The 16,509-nt window shown below is 46.0% G+C and overlaps 1 long non-coding RNA gene across 2 annotated transcripts in view; it reads left to right on the forward strand.

The window, feature by feature from the left end:
- The first annotated feature begins 227 nt into the window (after positions 1-227).
- Positions 228-16,509, forward strand: part of LOC142796351 (uncharacterized) — a 47,633-nt gene continuing 31,351 nt past the window's right edge. The window contains exons 1-2 of one of the 2 annotated variants that reach the window (XR_012893768.1): positions 228-304; positions 15,590-15,717. This is a non-coding gene — a long non-coding RNA (uncharacterized LOC142796351). Of the gene's footprint in view, positions 305-2,811; positions 2,939-15,589; positions 15,718-16,509 lie in introns of those variants that run through there. The other variant, XR_012893769.1, reaches the window with a different exon arrangement.

Consider the following 16,509-nt stretch of genomic DNA (forward strand, 5'->3'; position numbering starts at 1 on the left):
TCACAAGAGTGAAATAGCAAAGTACTTTCTCTCCCAGGACCGCAGTAATTAGACATTTCTTTATTTTCCAGCTGTCAGGCCATCTCCACGTTTCTAATAGGCAATATTAGCAGCCTACTTCTGACGTGAAAAGTAATGTTCTAATTTATTACAATGCTGTATTATTAACGTCATGGCCTAATTGAATATAATAAACAAATGAGGCTTTTGTTCACATGCTGCTGATAAGACACCACCAAAAAACTTAAATAGCGAGCCTAAGAGGCGCTGATACAATCTGATTTTCGAAAAAGAAATTTATTGGGTAAGCAACTACGTTCTCATTTGCTTTACGTAATATTTATAATGAGAGGTGTTAGAATGCTCGAAACCTTCATTTTTTCTACTACGTTGTGGCATCTCGCTTTGTTATATCTTCCAGCGATATCGTCCCAACCAAATAGGACCTGTATTCAGCTCCCAGCGAATGTGGGCCTATAGCGTACCGGCCGAGCCGGTCATACATGTTATCAGCCCTTCTGGGTTGAACGATAAGCGATTACGATGAGTATAAATGACTTTAGGGTACATTCCTCAATAGGTTCACCGAACGAACCATTATTTCTTTCGTATGGTGTGCGTATGCGGAGTGATGAGCTTCGATGCGACGCGCTTTCAGCCAGCACACACAGGCCCCCATCAAAAGCAGCAGGGCGCACTTGCCGGAATGTCGCTGAATTACACGTAAGAACATAGGCTTTTCAGTAGGTAAGCGTGAATAAATTAATATGATGAGACATTATGTGAACATTCAATTTGGTTTTTAACAATCGGCCATGCAGTTGCGAGTGCAGATGCGAATCAGTGCACAATGACACGACTGCATCGCTATCATATCGTAGCTCGTGGAGGAAAACACACAAAACCGGGTCACGACCTCCCTTTTTCGCAATCTTTGGTTCAACGGCAACAGGATGCGCAGGAGCGTTCGTTAGGATGGCTACGATGCACTTCGCACGATCAATTTATATTGTAGCAAGTGACTGTATCACAAGCTACAGTCAAGGCATCAAAACAAACCTTCAATAACGAAATTTAAGTCAAATTCTGGCTGCTCTCCCGCTCTCCGCGTGAGATGAGAATGTAAAAAAGGTAGCTGATACCTTCGATTCCTTGAAGTACGTGCGAATAACGAGCACCGAGAGCTAATTGCAACTGAGTGAGCGCCAGGGGCACAGCTACGCTGCCGGAAATCGCCACACTGGCTTCTCGGCGACAAACGATCTTTTCTGGTTTTCCAAAAACGTGTGACACAATCAGCGGTGGCGACAAATAAGTGTCGGCAACAGCAAATCTGGTCGCTTATTGCTGTCGTTTGTCGCAGTAGCGAGAAAATCGTGGGGATGCGGTTAGGGCTTCACACGGCCTTCTCGCAGGGTGACTCCTAGTTCTTTATTCTTTATTCAATGATTACCCCGCTTAGCCCGAAAGCGCTGCGGCAGGGGGGTTACAATGTCGAGAAAAACACATCTTCATTAATACAGCACACTTGTTCATTTGATAAGTTATTCCATCTCTAATGAAACGAACAAAAAAGGAATCAGCATACAAATTAGATCTGGTACGGTACTCTAAAATCTTGAAACAATGATCATTTCGCGAAAAGATATAAGGAGGACTGTGAAAGTACTTTTCTTTTCGAATGCCGGTTTTACCATGAAATATTTGGTACAGGAGCTTTAGCCGCAGTTTCTTTCGACGCGATGAGAGTGATTCCCACCCTAGTTCATTTTTCATATTGGTGCAACTGTCATTTCTTGAGTACCGGCTTAGGACAAACCTTGCAGCTCTATTTTGTATTTTTTCAAGTTTGTAACTTAAAGTACTTTGCCAGGGGTCCCACACGGCACAGGCGTATTCAAGCACAGGGCGAATGTACGTTGAATACGCCGTTGATTTCAAACATGCCGGCGCTTGTGTCAGGCTGCGCTGTATAAAATTTAGTGACTTGGCGGCCTTCGCAACAACTGAATCAACGTGTGCTTTCCATGAACAGTCGGCTGAAAAAGTTACACCTAAATATTTATAATGCGGTTTTTGTGTTACTATACTATTACAGATTACATACTCTAAAGCTAACGTGGTTTTTTTACGCGTGAAAGTAACATGAATGCATTTATTGGCATTCAATGTCATTTTCCAATTTGAACACCATTCTTGGATGCGCGATAAGTCGCTTTGGAGCAGGGTGACATCACTCTCATTTCTCATTTTTCTGTACAAGACAGTCATCTGCAAACAAACGTATATTAGAATCAATTCCTGAGCAAATGTCATTTATATATATTAAAAAAAAAAAGTGGCCGTAAGACTGAGCCCTGTGGCACCCCTGAAGTGATGTTTACAAAACTTGATTTTTTTGCCATTTAATACTACACACTGTTGGCGGCCTTAAAGGTAATTTTCTATCCACACCAGAACTTCGTGGTCAATGGTTAGCGCTGCAAGCTTACTTAAAATAAAAGAGTGCGACACAGTGTCGAAAGCTTTTTCGAAGTCCAGGAAAAGGCAATCGACTTGTCCGCTATTGTATATTTCAGATACTAAATCATGGTTAAATTCAATTAATTGTGTTGTACAAGATAAGCCCTTACAAAAACCACGTTGTTGAGGCGCCAGCAAGTTGTTTGTTGATAAATGTGCCATTATTTCTTTATACAGAATATGCTCTAATAGCTTGCAGGGTATGGACGTAAATGAAATAGGTTTATAGTTGGTTACATCTTTCTTGGACCCACTTTTATGAATAGGAACTGAATGTGCAATTTTCCAGTCGTCTGGGAGGGCACCGGAAGACAAAGACTTTGTGTAGATTACGTGCAGGTAAAGAGAAATTGGCTCAGCACACTGCTTTAAGACTCGAGGTGAAATTCCGTCAGGTCCAATTGCCTTATTATCGGTAAGATTGTTTAGTAATGCCCTAATTGCATTCACACTTAACTCTACTGATTGCATTTTCGGCACGGAACTTGTGCATTGCGAAGCACTAGAGCTATATTTCGGCAAGTATACGGAAGGAAGTAGTTGTTTAAACAGGTAGCTTTCTCAGTGTCGTCTAATAACTCCTCATTATTGAAGACAATTTTGGTGATTCCCGAGGGGTCTGCTCCATAGCCTTTCATGTATTGCCAGAACGCCTTTGAATTAGTTTTTATTTTGTTTCCAAGTTTTTCAAAATGGTTGTGCTTAGCCACCGTTATATTGAGCTTAAACTCTCGAGTCACATCATTCAAACTTTCAAAGCGCCGATGTCATTTAGTCCTTTTATATTTTAATTATATGCGCCTTCTTTTCCTTACTATTCTTAAGATACGAGCAGTCATCCAAGGTTTGTTTCGTATTCTAAGTCTACCGCTTTTGATACTGGGTATGTAGGTTTCAGTAAGCTCTTTGATTTTTTGTTTAAATTTAACCCATAATTCTTGTACGTCACAGTCATCTGAGAGACATTCAAAAAGCGGCAGATGATCGAGAAGCTTCCTTGATATGCTAGCGTAATCACCTTTGTCATAGAGGTACACCGTTCTCCTCTCCTGTTTCGTTTGTTTTTCATTTATCGTTTGGGCAATGGTGACGACAACATGGTGGTCACTTATTCCGACATTTACTGAATTCACCATATTTGGCGAGTTGCAAAAAACAAGGTCCCATATACTATTGCCTCGTGTTGGAGAATCAACACATTGGATTAACCCGCAAGAATCTACAATGTGCTTCATCTTAAGGTTTAAGGTTCCCCCCGCTGTCATCTCACAAGTTCCGTCACGCCAAGATAAATCAGGCAAGTTAAAGTCTCCCGCCAAAATGAACATGTGACCAGAAGCTTCCAAAACAATTTCATGCAAAAGCTTTAACGCGATTACGGACGAGTTTGGAGACCGATAGAAAGTACCTGCTACAAACGAGGAATTGTCTCGCATAGTAATTTTGCACCACACAGATTCTACTTCTTGATGACCTATAAGTAATTCAGATGAATTTCAAGAGCGACGAACTAAAAGAAAAACGCCCCCACCCGTGCGGGATCTATCTTTTCGATAAGCAGCAAAGTCGCTGAGAAACACCTCGCAATCTCTAATAGAAGGGTCCAGCCATGATTCAGTTCCGAATACTAGATCAGCTTTTACAGAATCGATAAGAGCCGCGAGTTCATCAGCTGTATTGACAACGCTTCTGCAGTTCAGTGTCAGTGTTATCAGATGTTGTATTTGACGCCCCCTTTTTTCGGGCAAGGGTCATTTTTTTTTTACAACTTGAACGACTTCTTCCTTTTCTTTGTCCCACCTATATGTTTTACCATCCACAATTAACTTATCAAAGTTCAACCTAGCTCGATGTTTTTCGTTCATGTTGTTGGTTCTAACATGTTCCCAAAGTCTTTTCCGAATATGTCTTGTTTCAGGTGCATAATCTTGCTCGACACTATACGTCGTTCCCTTGAGTTTCTTAGCTTCGGAAAGAACACGGGACTTTTCTTTGTAGGAGGCAAAGTTGACGAAGATAGGCCTGTTTTTTGATACATTATAATGACCTATATGATGCACTCTTTCCACTGACTGCAATTCTAAATTCAAGTTTTCTTTGCAGATGTTTTTGAGCAGTAGTTCAGACTGTTCCCACGTTTCTGATTCAGAATCGCTGATTCCCAAAAGACCAGGTTGTTTCTCCGGCTTCTATTTTCGGAGTCGACGCCCTTGTCATGCAGCTGCTTAACTTCTTTCGCTATTGTCCTAATGGTGTTTTCTTGGTCGCCTAATTGTTCTTTGAGCGTAGTAATTTGACCTTCAGTCGCACGTAATTCACCGTTAATTTCGGCAATCATTTCTTCGTGCTTTGCCAATCTGGTGTCGATGGCCTCTAACTTACTCAAAATTGTAGCCTGACCAGTTTGTAAGGTTTTAAGCAGTTCGAACTCTTAGGCATTTAGCGGACCGGGATTCAACTCAACATCACCGGAAAGTATTAACAATATTGCAAGGTACAGAACCTTATGCGTGAAAAAACGAAAGCGGTTGCTGCGATACATCATTGGCTTTTGCTTTCGGCGAACAGATACATCACTTGTGGGACATGGAGCCGCCAATGCACACAATAATCTACAAATCGTAATTGGGCAATTATCACAAACCTGCAGCAACAGAAGAAACGTTAGCTGCATGTCGGCGAGTGTGCCGGCTCCAAATCCCACGTAGCCAACGTGCCGCTCGATTAAATACGCTTCATCCGTGTCACGTGGTTGTCGTCGGCCCATGGCGATGTGATGGCTGCCCTCGTTGATAGTCGCATTCCTATGTGGCTTGGCGCTGATAATCGTCGGAAGTGTCCCTGTTCCACCGGACGCTGGTGCTATCCATGGTGATCCTGTCGAAGAAGGCACGTCGCGAGCGTGTGCGATCGCTGGCCCTCCGTCCAAGCTGCAACTGTACGTAGATGCAACAGCTCCAGCAACCTGCAGCAACAGAAGAAACGTTAGCTGCATGTCGGCGAGTGTGCTGGCTCCAAATCCCGACGGTTCAGTTTTCACCGCCGGTTCAGTTTTCAGCTATAGTCGTGCGGCGGCCACCTGTGTGGTGCCCTAGCTGGAGCTTCACATCAGTGCCGCCTCACCTGCAAGGCTTCATTGACGATCGCAGAACTCGCCGCACTTGACCTCACCGCCGATGCCCTCCTACAACTGAGAGTTCCGTTCGCTGCCGTACTCTCGCACTTGCGTGCTCGTCTCCAACTGCTCGCCCGGGACACCTGAAGATCTACTGTTGCCACGCGCATCACGCGAAAGCTCGAAGTGGCGCAGGACCTCGAGTGTGCTCTTTTGTCACAATGGATACCAGTGCACGTTAAAATTTCCGGCATCAAAGCGGCCAACTAGCTCGCCGAAGATGCGCGCTCACCCGGGACCCCTAATACTAAAGCGCAACTTCGCACACACCACTCCGTCATCACTTGGCAGGGCAACCCCCACGTGCGCTCCGTAAACCGCATTTTCGAGAGAAAGGAAATAAACATTTTATTAGAACCAAAGCAATTATGAGAGAATCTTACTTTCCTATGATGATATCGGCCACCAACCGGGCCAGTTGAACCAAGGCCTGGTGGACCTCGGGAGGCCCGTTGCAGAGGGAATCGTACCACAGTTCTTTGGTACGGAAGGCGTGCCAGATAGCAAGATGGGGAGGAAATAATTTTGTGGAACACTTGACTGTGACATCAAATACTGTTGAACAGGTGCCACAGCCCAGGAAACAGTCTGTGTTGCAGTTAGGGTAGCATTTGTGCATGGAGAGAAGGCTGGGGTACGTATGTGTTTGGAGTTGGCGGAGTGCCACCTCCTCATCTCGCGGGAACGACGGTAAAAGCGGGTGCACGATGCGTCTAGCTATGATGTGATATGTTAATAGGTCTCAATATGTGAGTGGAAGGCCCACTTGATCTGGCCTCTTGGTCTCGTCATGCCGGGCTGATCAATAGGTAAGCTCTCGAGTGACCACGTGAGCGTTATTATTACCCGGAACAGAGGCATGAACAGTCCAGATCAAGTAGACACGTTGGGGGCTGGACGTGTTGATGTTTGTGGCCTTGATTAGGATGTGGTGAGCCACCCCGAAAACGCTGCGTCTCATCAAAAAGGCTCGGTATGCATGTTGTCAATAAGTATATATGTAAACCTCTCCGTGAGTGTTAAGAGTGTGTCGAACAGCAAGCGCAAAACCAAGGACTTCACCCTCTGTAGGAGTAGAAATGTGCGAAGAGGCAGCCGTAACTAATGTTGCATTGCCATCTAACACTACCATTGTATACCCGTTGTGGCATCGTGTGGAATCAGTGTATAATGTATTGGCTACAACGATGTCTCAGAGCATGCACACCCTGTACCCAGCACGGGCACGCCGGTGTCCCACGTCATGCTGAGGACTCATGTTCCGGGGCAGTGGATGCACCTTCAAGGTTTGTCGTACTCGACGTTGGACACCGATGGCGCTCTCCGTGGGACATTGAGCGTGCTCCACCTGAAGACGGCAACGCCATCCACGTGCACAACAATCTGCGGTGGCAGCGTGATCATACGCGCCCGGATAATAACAAGGTCGGACTTTTTGAGGGGAAGAGGTTGAGCCTACTGTCTTGCGTAGGCGGCAGCAATGCCGGCTTCCTGCTGTAGGTGATCCTGATAAGCCCCGTGTGAGCCTCACGTCGTCCAGATCGTTATGTCATCTGCGTCCATTGCATGGGCGACATTGGGGATCTGATGAAGCTGCTGTGGTAATTTTGCCAGGGCAACATTAAACAGGATGGGGGACAGAACTGATCCCGGAAGAGTAACACGACCTGTAATGCGAATTGTATCCGAACGTTTTGGCCCTGTAACAATGCTAGGTGTCCTGTCACGCAGAAAGGAACAAAAGTAATACATGCGGACGCCGCCATGAGATTCCGCTAGGTTCTGTAGGAAGAAATCGTGTGCCATGTTATCAAATGCTCTTTTTAAATGAAGGGCGAGTATGACCCTTGTCTGGACAAGCGACGGGTCCCAGAACTCCGTCCTTGAGATGTACACCCCTGTCTGGCGTAGAGAGTTGTGGCCAAAATCCAAATTATCAGTGCAAAAATAATGCATGTCACTCAAAAATAGGCTGCAGACGCCGTAAAGGAACGTTTTTTATGGATTTTTCAATGCATCAGTTAAAGGATATTGACCGCAGATGTTCTATGGCTATGGGATTACTTGGTTTAGCTATTAAGAAAATGTTGGCATGACGCCATGCCTGTGGTAGTCTATCCTTAGGCCAATTGTGTTTGAAGAGATTTGTTAGATGACCCAGATCTCATTCGCTGAAAATATGAAGGGCAGAATATTGAATGTGAGCCGCAGATGATGCCATATTTCGACTGAGATCTTGAACTACGCCAACTTAGTCAACCGTTATGTTTGTGTCGAGTACCTTGTTAGATTTCAGCTCGTGGGGGTAGTCAGAATATTTTGGGATGTCGCCGGCAGTGATGAAATGTCGTTCAAGTTCTTTGATCGAGGAGGCCGGGTGGATTGTTTCCGTACAAATGTGTTAGGCGATGTAGTTGGTGAAAAGTGTGCGCTTTGCTAGGGGTTGGATTTAAAAGGGCACCAAGTATCGAGCATCTTTTCACAGTGCCAAGGCGCCCGAAAGACGCTCGCAGAAGCGACGCTAGTTGTTCCGGACGAGATGATGCGCGTGTTCTTGTGCCTCATACGAGAGTTGTTCGATACGCTGGCGAAGCTTGTGATTGAGGCGTTGGCCCTCTACGCGCCTCCCACAGATTCAGAAGGTTAGGGTTCACGTCCGGATTTGTGGTTGTAGTAACGACTGCGCACATACACACATTTAGGTCACCAGAAAGAGACTACAGCCGTTTCTCATTCACTGATCGTTTGGGGGGGCTCTGTTGACGCTCTTTGAACCACACTCCACTAGTGATACGCACTTCCTGCTCGGGACAGCGTGCATTGTGTAGTGTTATTACAGTGAACACTATATTGTGGTCACTGCAAAAGATATTAGTCAAGAAGACCTTGTGCTGTTACTGGTCCTGTGTTGTTCGAAAAAAGTGAGGTCGGGGTATCTGTCTCATGAGACACTGCTCCATATGCGAGTAGGGTGTCCGCGATCTGTGTGCAAGGTATATCGCAAGTTGCATATATCATCATAGAGCCTAGTTTTCTTGCCTTAACATTTGCGGTACCCTCGAATTTTGTGCGCAGCGTTGAAGTCTCCGCACACAAATTGGGTGCGCCCAACGCCTGTATTCAATTAAGAGTTGATGAAATGAACGTATGGATCAGCGGGGAGAACTATACACGCTGAGTATGTAAAAACTGCAACTTTTTACCATGGGAGATAACTTCAAGGATCTGATGAAGAACATCGATGCTTGTAGCATAGGTGCTGCGTGTGATGCTTTTGGAAGCTAAGGCTCCAACGAGTGGAGAGTTAGCTGCAAAAGAGTTGCAACCAGATAGATTGATTGATATGGGGGGTTTAACGTGCAACCAGATAGAGCCTGCTCCTATAGGAGAAGCACATCTGCGGAGTTGCTGGTTATAGCAATGTACTATTCCAGGGAGCCGCTCTTTTGTGAGTATCCTTGGTAGTTCCGTTGCGATACCATTATTTGCTGCTGGTTAAGGGACGCCATCGTCATCTTGAGAGGAAGTGGTCAGGTGGGTGTATGGGTGCGTCAGGTTTGCTTCTTTGAGTGGTGGCTCGGGCCGCGTGGCATGAGAATTGTTTGGCGAGCGATGGACTCGAACAAGCCTATGGGTTCCACAACATCTTTTTTGGCCTTCTCTTCCAAATTGAGGCTGCTGATCAGTAATTTCGCACTGCGCGCCCACTTGAACCAGAGGAAAAACACATCTTTGATTTCTTTGTACGCCGTCGTTCTCATCGGCATTCTTTCCGCGACGACGAGAGAATAACTAAGCGATGAGGGAGTGGGTGCGCTCTTTCGGTGCCTGTATGACTACAACAATCTCCTGCAGAAGTGCTGGAGTATACTACCTCGCACGTTCTATAGCTGCTTCATTTCTAGAGTTTGTACACTTTTTTGCTGACTAAAACTGCACATGCATCTGTGCGTAACGCGCTTCCGTAGTCACTGCTTAGGAGTGCGATTTCGAGGAAAGAATCGTAATTGGTAGTTCAGAGGTGGAGGAGTATGGGACGTGCGAAGGGGTGAAGGTTAAGAGGTATTGAGGTGTCCGGGATTTTGCCCCCTGCTTACCTCCCGAGGTGCTGTCTTGACATTGCTGGTCCCCGAACCTTGTGGTTGATGATTGCTTCGTGGTAACAGTGTTAGTTGTTAGCTTGCATAAGAGTGCCTTCTTGTAAGGGGACAGGGATGCCTGTGATGCTGGGATAGCAGGGTGCTTCACTTGGATGCTTAGTGAAGTTGACTGGGAGCGGCATCGAAACTTTGAATTTAGACGTCCATGACTTGGAGCGGGGTGTGGATCGCAGCATCGAACGGGACCGCCCACCATTCGTCAGCGGTGTTGCAGAAGCGTAAGTTGTTGACAATCGTGAAGGAGCCTCATAAGTGGATTTCATTAATTGTCGCTGTTCCTCGTCCATGGCTTTTTTAACCAAGGATCTGTTGGCAGGCTCTTGCTGGCGTCGCGGGAACTGTGGATCAGTTGTGGCATAATCACCTCCAAAGGATTCTCAGCGTGTAGAGCATGGGTGCGATGGGGTTGGGTTAATAATGCCGCACTAATCACAAACAGTCACATCCGCAAAGGGGCAATGGTCAGCTCGGTGTCCCGAATTGAGGCGCGTTTTGTAGACCTGGTAGTAGCATAGCTTTGCTCCAAAGATTGATATGTGAGGTTTGCCGTCCCAAAACCATCATATGGCCGTGAGAGACGCCGTAAGAGAGGGCTCCGGAAATTTTGACCACCTGGGGTTCCGTAGCGTGCACCAAAAATGCAGCACACAGGCCTACATTTGCGCCTCCATCGGCATTGCAGCCGCTGCAGCCGGGATTTTATCCCGCGACCTGCGGGTCAGCAGCCGAGTACCTTAGCCACTAGACCACCGTGGTGGGGCCTTCTCCAAGGAAGTGGACGAAGCAAGGCACACGAAGGACATCAAATGTTACCAGTGCTATATTAGGGGCGAAGCTCCTTATAACGGCCCCCGTTCATCCGTCGTAGCCGTTGTAGTATGTAACAAGTATAACATTTTGACCTTCAAGGTGGTGCCGGTGAGAGATTTCCTCTGTGCGTTGTTCAACAATAAACATGCCAATGGCTGCTACATGTACATGCCAATGGCTGCTAATGGGGAATCAGAGACAGGAGCATTCGGCTTTTATTTAACGCGCATGCTGCAATACCCATTAGCAGCAATTGGCATGTACAATGAGCACTATCTGGCAAGAAAAGGTTGCTGCGTTATACTCGCTGGGTGTAACCTCCTTAGTTTTAGAAAAGTTTAGTGAGCGTTGAGCCGCAGTGCCATGAATACAATGAACTAGGTTATACCATGAATGAACTCGAGGTGGTTAAAGGTGGGAAGTAGATACGAAGCGCAAGCCGTAAGAAAGTAAAAGCCAAATTCTCCTGTCTCTCATTTCCCATTAGCAGCCATTGGCACGTACATTGAGCACTATCTGACAGGAAAAAGTTGCTACGCTACACTCGCTGGGCGTAACCTCCTTGGTTTTAGAAAGGTTTAGCGAGCGTTGGGCCGCAGTTCTATGAATACAGTGAACTAGTATATACCATGAACTCGAGGTTGTTAAAGGTGAAAAGTAGACGCGAAGTGCAAACCATAAAAAAGTTTGCGTGTGCCACCTCTCGTTTAGTCTTTGGAATGTCCGCTGGATGGCGGTGCTTCTCTGTGGGGAAATATGATGAAAAGATGCGAGATGGTGATACTTGGAGTGTTGAATAGATGGACGAACGGACACACAAACAGATGCATGGATGGACGCATAAACGGACGCAGGGGCGGATGCATGGACGGACGCAGGGACGGATGCACGAACAGACGCACACATGAACGGGCAGATGGACGCATGGACGGTGACACAGACGGACGCATGGACGGACGGATGCAAGAACGAATGGACGGACGAATGCTTCGCCCCACTTTCCATCATTCACTCCGTGGATATGCTGCCAATTTGTTCTTCCGACCCATCATCAGAGCTTGTAGTATCTGGATTCCAGTCACCTGAATTTTTTTATCCTTTGTGAAGTGGTACCTGGTTCCAGTCCCGGAGCAATACCCTTGCACGAATCATCAAGGGCTGCCAGATATGCAGATAAAGTGTAGCTTTGCTGGCCGAGTGAGAGCTATTGGACCTTCAGGAGGGCGTCGGCAACGTGTGATGACAAAGTGATTATGACGGCCCAGTTTTTCTGCGGTCGAGTTCGTAGAGTGAGGTTTCTGTGGTCATTCGGATCAGCTTCAGCGGCAGCCCAAAGCATGGTGGCCAATGTTGGTCTGGGGCATAGATTCATTCTGAGACCTCTGAGCGCATGAAGGACAACCATTCCAATTCTGAATGGAAAAGAAGATAGGCGCTTCGCTGCACTCGGCTTCGGCTTGGCCTGAAAGTTCTCCGAGTTGGTTGAGAGGGGCGACGCTGCTTCGAGAGCTGCGGCTTGCGGGCGCATTCAGAAGAAGGAACGACGAGCCAGTAGCTGCTGCCGGCGGGTAAAAGGTTCTTCTTATAAAGAACGTCATTTCACAAGCAGTACGATGGCAGCCCTCTTGACAAAAGTTTCGGCACGCTATTCACTTGCCCTTGTAGATAATTTATGAGTGGTAGCACTTCAGGGACGTTGCACTGCTGTTTTGAAAAGGTGGCAGTGTCCACAACTTTCGAAAAGGCCGTGTCGTGTTCGTCATCTAGCAATGCCATCTCAACAGGAGAGCGAGAAAACATCCGGCATCAGTGTGTTGTTTCCTCGACTTGTAGGTAACAATCAAGTCAAATTCTTGGAGCTGAAGACTCCAGCGTGCAAGACAGCCATATGGATTTTTCATGTTTATTAACCAACAGAGTGAGTGGCGGTCGCTGATAACGGTGAATGGGTGGCCGTACAAGTAAGGACAAAACTTCAGGACTGCCCACACCATTTGAAGACATTCTTTCTCCGTCGTAGTATAGTTAGCTTCTGATCGGGACAGCGTCCTCCTGGCCTAGGCGATCACCTTTTCCTTGTCCTTCAGCTCTAGGAGCATTGTTCCAAGAGCCACAATACTAGCCTCTGTATGTAGTATTGTTGGTGCATGTTCATCGAAGTGGGCGAGCACGGGCGGTTTTTGCATGCGCTGACGAAGCTCATAAAACCTCTGCTGCTGGTCTTCGCCCGATGTGAAGTGGATGTCTTCCCAAGTAGGCTTTGTCCATAGCCATTTGATGCACGAAAAATTAGAAATAAACCAATATACACAGAGTTGGCAATAAACCAATAGGCACAGAGTCTCAAAAAACGTCGCACTGATTGTTGTCTGATGGTGTCGGGAAATTCGCCGCGGCGGCAATTTTATGCGGGTCGGGTCGTATCCCTTGGCTGCTTGACCGAGGAATGGAAATTCGTGGAAGCGAAGCGGGAGTTTTCGGGTTTGAGAGTAAGACCAGACAAGCATATCACTTCAAAAACTGCTTCGAGCCTTCGAAAGTGTTCCTTGAAAGTCGCTGAAAAGACAATCGCGTCGTCAAGGTACACCAAAAATGTTAGCCACCTAAGTTCCGAAAGAACCGTGTTCATCAGATCTGAAATGTTGCTGGTGCCGAACACAAACCCAAAAGAAGTAGCTGAAGTTTATAAAGTCCATTATGCGTAACAAAGGTGGTCTTTTCATGATCTCTCTCGTCCACTTCAATTTGCCAGTAGTTGCTTTTCAAGTCCAAGGGCAAAAAGTAGCGTGCGTTTCGTAGTCTATCCAATAAATCATCAATACGCGGCAGAAGATAGACGTCTTTCTTTGTGATCAGATTTAGCTTCCGGTAGTCGACGCAGAAACGCAAGCTGCCGTCATTTTATTTGACAAATGCTACTGGCGATGCTTAAAGAGTGTTAGATGGCCGAATAACACCATCTTCCAGCATCGCTTTCCCCTGATTTTGAATTACTTCACGCTCTTTTGAGGCGACGCGATAAAGATTTTGCCGGACGGGTCTCGCGTCGGAATCCCTCATGACGCGCTGTTTCGTGAGTTTCGTTTGACCAACTCTTGATGTGGGTGAGAAGCAGCCGTGGAATTTGTTGATCAGCATGAGGAGGCGGTCTCGCTCAATGGGAGATAACGTTGGACGAACGTCGAAAGATGTTGGTGTAGTAACAGTAGACGCTGGTGCTTCCTCCACTAAATGACAACCTTCTATTTGGGCGAGTTCATCGAAGTAGGCAATAGCCGTGCCTTTAACTATGTGTCGGCGTTCTCTGCTGAAATTCGTCAAGAGTTCAACGCGTCCGTCAATAGCAGTGATGAGAGCCCTAGCAATAGAAATGCCACTAGTGAATGCGAATACCTTAATGTGTTCAGCAATGCCAGTACAGTTTTGTAAGATGTCGGAGTGCACGGATACGAAGGAGCCACTTCGTGGCGGCAGTATGACATCGTCATCGGCAATACGGACCAGCTGGTTGCGGAAGTCGTCTCGCGTAGCCAAGCTTCTTTCTCTGTTGATACGACATCTGGGCGTTGTCTTTCAGGTAGAAGTACACGTTCGCGAGCTTGTCTTCTGGGAAGGTCCACTGTTTGTATTTCCCACAGCATTCGAACTGGTCCAGCCAGTCTTAGGCGTCTTCATAAGTATCACCATAAAAACAATCAAGAGTAATGGGATTCTGTAGTGTCATGTGCACTGGAGCTGCCATGGCCATGGTGGCTGAAGGAGGCAAGCGATTGCTGGCAGTTTCTCGCAAGGAATTGAGCTCGGGAGCCAGGCCTAGCATGCAGCGACGAAAACAGTGGACTGGTGTGTCGACGTGTGGTAGCGATTTCGGGCACGAATGTCGGGTCCGCGAAGGGGTGCCAAGCATACGCGCGTCAATATTCAGACTTTATTGTTTATGATGAGTAGCAAATTGAGGTTGTTATTTGGACTCTTAATTATAAATGTCGAATTCGAAGCCGCCAGTACAGTTATAACATTGTTGTCAGTATCTTTCTTGAGTGAATTTCATTTTCATGTTTGATCGAAAGTAATTAGCTGAAGCAAAACGTGTCCATGTGCATCTGTCTCTGGTCTCCATGATTTTACGGGCAGTGACAGGTGCCCTCGTAAGGAGAGACAGTTACGGGTCGGCACTTTTTCTGCTGATATACCAACTTATAAAGAGCACTCGTCAGGTATGCGCTGCCAATGTCAGGTTTTTCTAACCACTCACGTGTTAAAATTGTCCATGTCTACTGTCGTTTTTCATGGGTAGACAATAAGTGTCAATAAAATGTGGCAGGCACCTGCATAGCAGGGGTATTTACAAACCTACGGGTATGTGCCACTCTCTGCCGGGAAGTGTTTGACGATTTCCACGAGATTTCGGCATTAATCGTGGATGAACTAGCCCATCATATTCGCGAAGCCAGCTTACCCTCCCATACTAATTTTGGCTCACGCCAAGTTACGGGGATGATTACGAGAGCAACCAGAAATAAGCAGCTGGATAGATAGATAGATAGATAGATAGATAGATAGATAGATAGATAGATAGATAGATAGATAGATAGATAGATAGATAGATAGATAAATAGATAGATAGATAGATAGATGGATAGATAGATAGATAGATAGATAGATAGATAGATAGATAGATGGATAGATGCCAAAAGTGCTTCCAGTATACGCAAAGAAATGCTTCGCATTTATTGGCCCCCACAATGCTATATTGTAGCATTCAAAATGTACATGCCAATTCATTTCTCAGAGGTTCATGGTGATTATGCTGTGTGCAACCTATTTTTCCAACTTTAGCACTGTAATTTGTCAACTTGCACTGAGTATGCTTTTCTTGTTCTATAAGCAAATGTCGAAAATCAATGTTTCTTTTTTCCAGATTCTGTACAATCTGTCTAGAAGCAGACACGATGAGATACTCTCTCTTGGTTGTAATATCAATGATCTTTGTGGCGGCATCACAGGCTCAGGTTGACTGCGATAAGACGACTCTCCTAATAGGGAATGGTAAACCATTATCCGTAGCACGGTTTTATGATTTCTCGCTGCGAAATTCATAAGACGGTTTGGGGGGACATGCATTGAAGTAAGACTTAGCCCTTCTGCTTATCTTGTACTACTTTGCTAAGAAGGGCTTTATATCAAACCATTTTACCTGAGTGTGGGATATGAGTTTATGCCGCCATGCTTAACATTGTGGCTGATCTACCAGTTTGTCGCTGTGTTGTGGCATTGAAAATTTTAGCAGCCGAGACATCCCTTCTAACTTTGTCGTGGTTGTTGTGCAAGGCTGAAGAACAAACATGTAAAGAACAGATGTTCAATATAATAAAACCTGCTTTTACAAGCTTGCCAATTTAACGTACAAGTTTCCAGTGCAAGGAAGGGCCCTAAAGTGTTCGGTGTTGTCACCAACACAAACTAGCTAAGCTTTCATGTCTAAATAGTCTAAATATTACTATAGAAAGTTTTTCCTGAAAAAGTTAATAAAATGTGCAGTCATTTTTTTCGTACCCTTAATAGAAGTGGGTCTGTTTTCAAGGATGCACATTAACGCTACCTTGTAAGAGCTTGTAGCCGGGCTACTCACAACCTTAATTTCATTTTATCCGGTCTGCGTATTGCGTCCGTGAAGCGCTTTTACGTACAAAATGAGAGTTCTTGTTTTCACAAATGCCACCCCCCCCTGATAAATGGTGGATTGCCCATGTAATCAATGCTTTATCCCATAGATTGCGCTGATGGCATTCTGTGAATTTCCGAGCTGCGCCTGCTCACAAACTCATTCTGTGTCCTTGC

The sequence above is a fragment of the Rhipicephalus microplus genome, chromosome 2 (assembly GCF_043290135.1).
Source record: "Rhipicephalus microplus isolate Deutch F79 chromosome 2, USDA_Rmic, whole genome shotgun sequence".
Taxonomy (NCBI): Eukaryota; Metazoa; Arthropoda; class Arachnida; order Ixodida; family Ixodidae; genus Rhipicephalus; species Rhipicephalus microplus.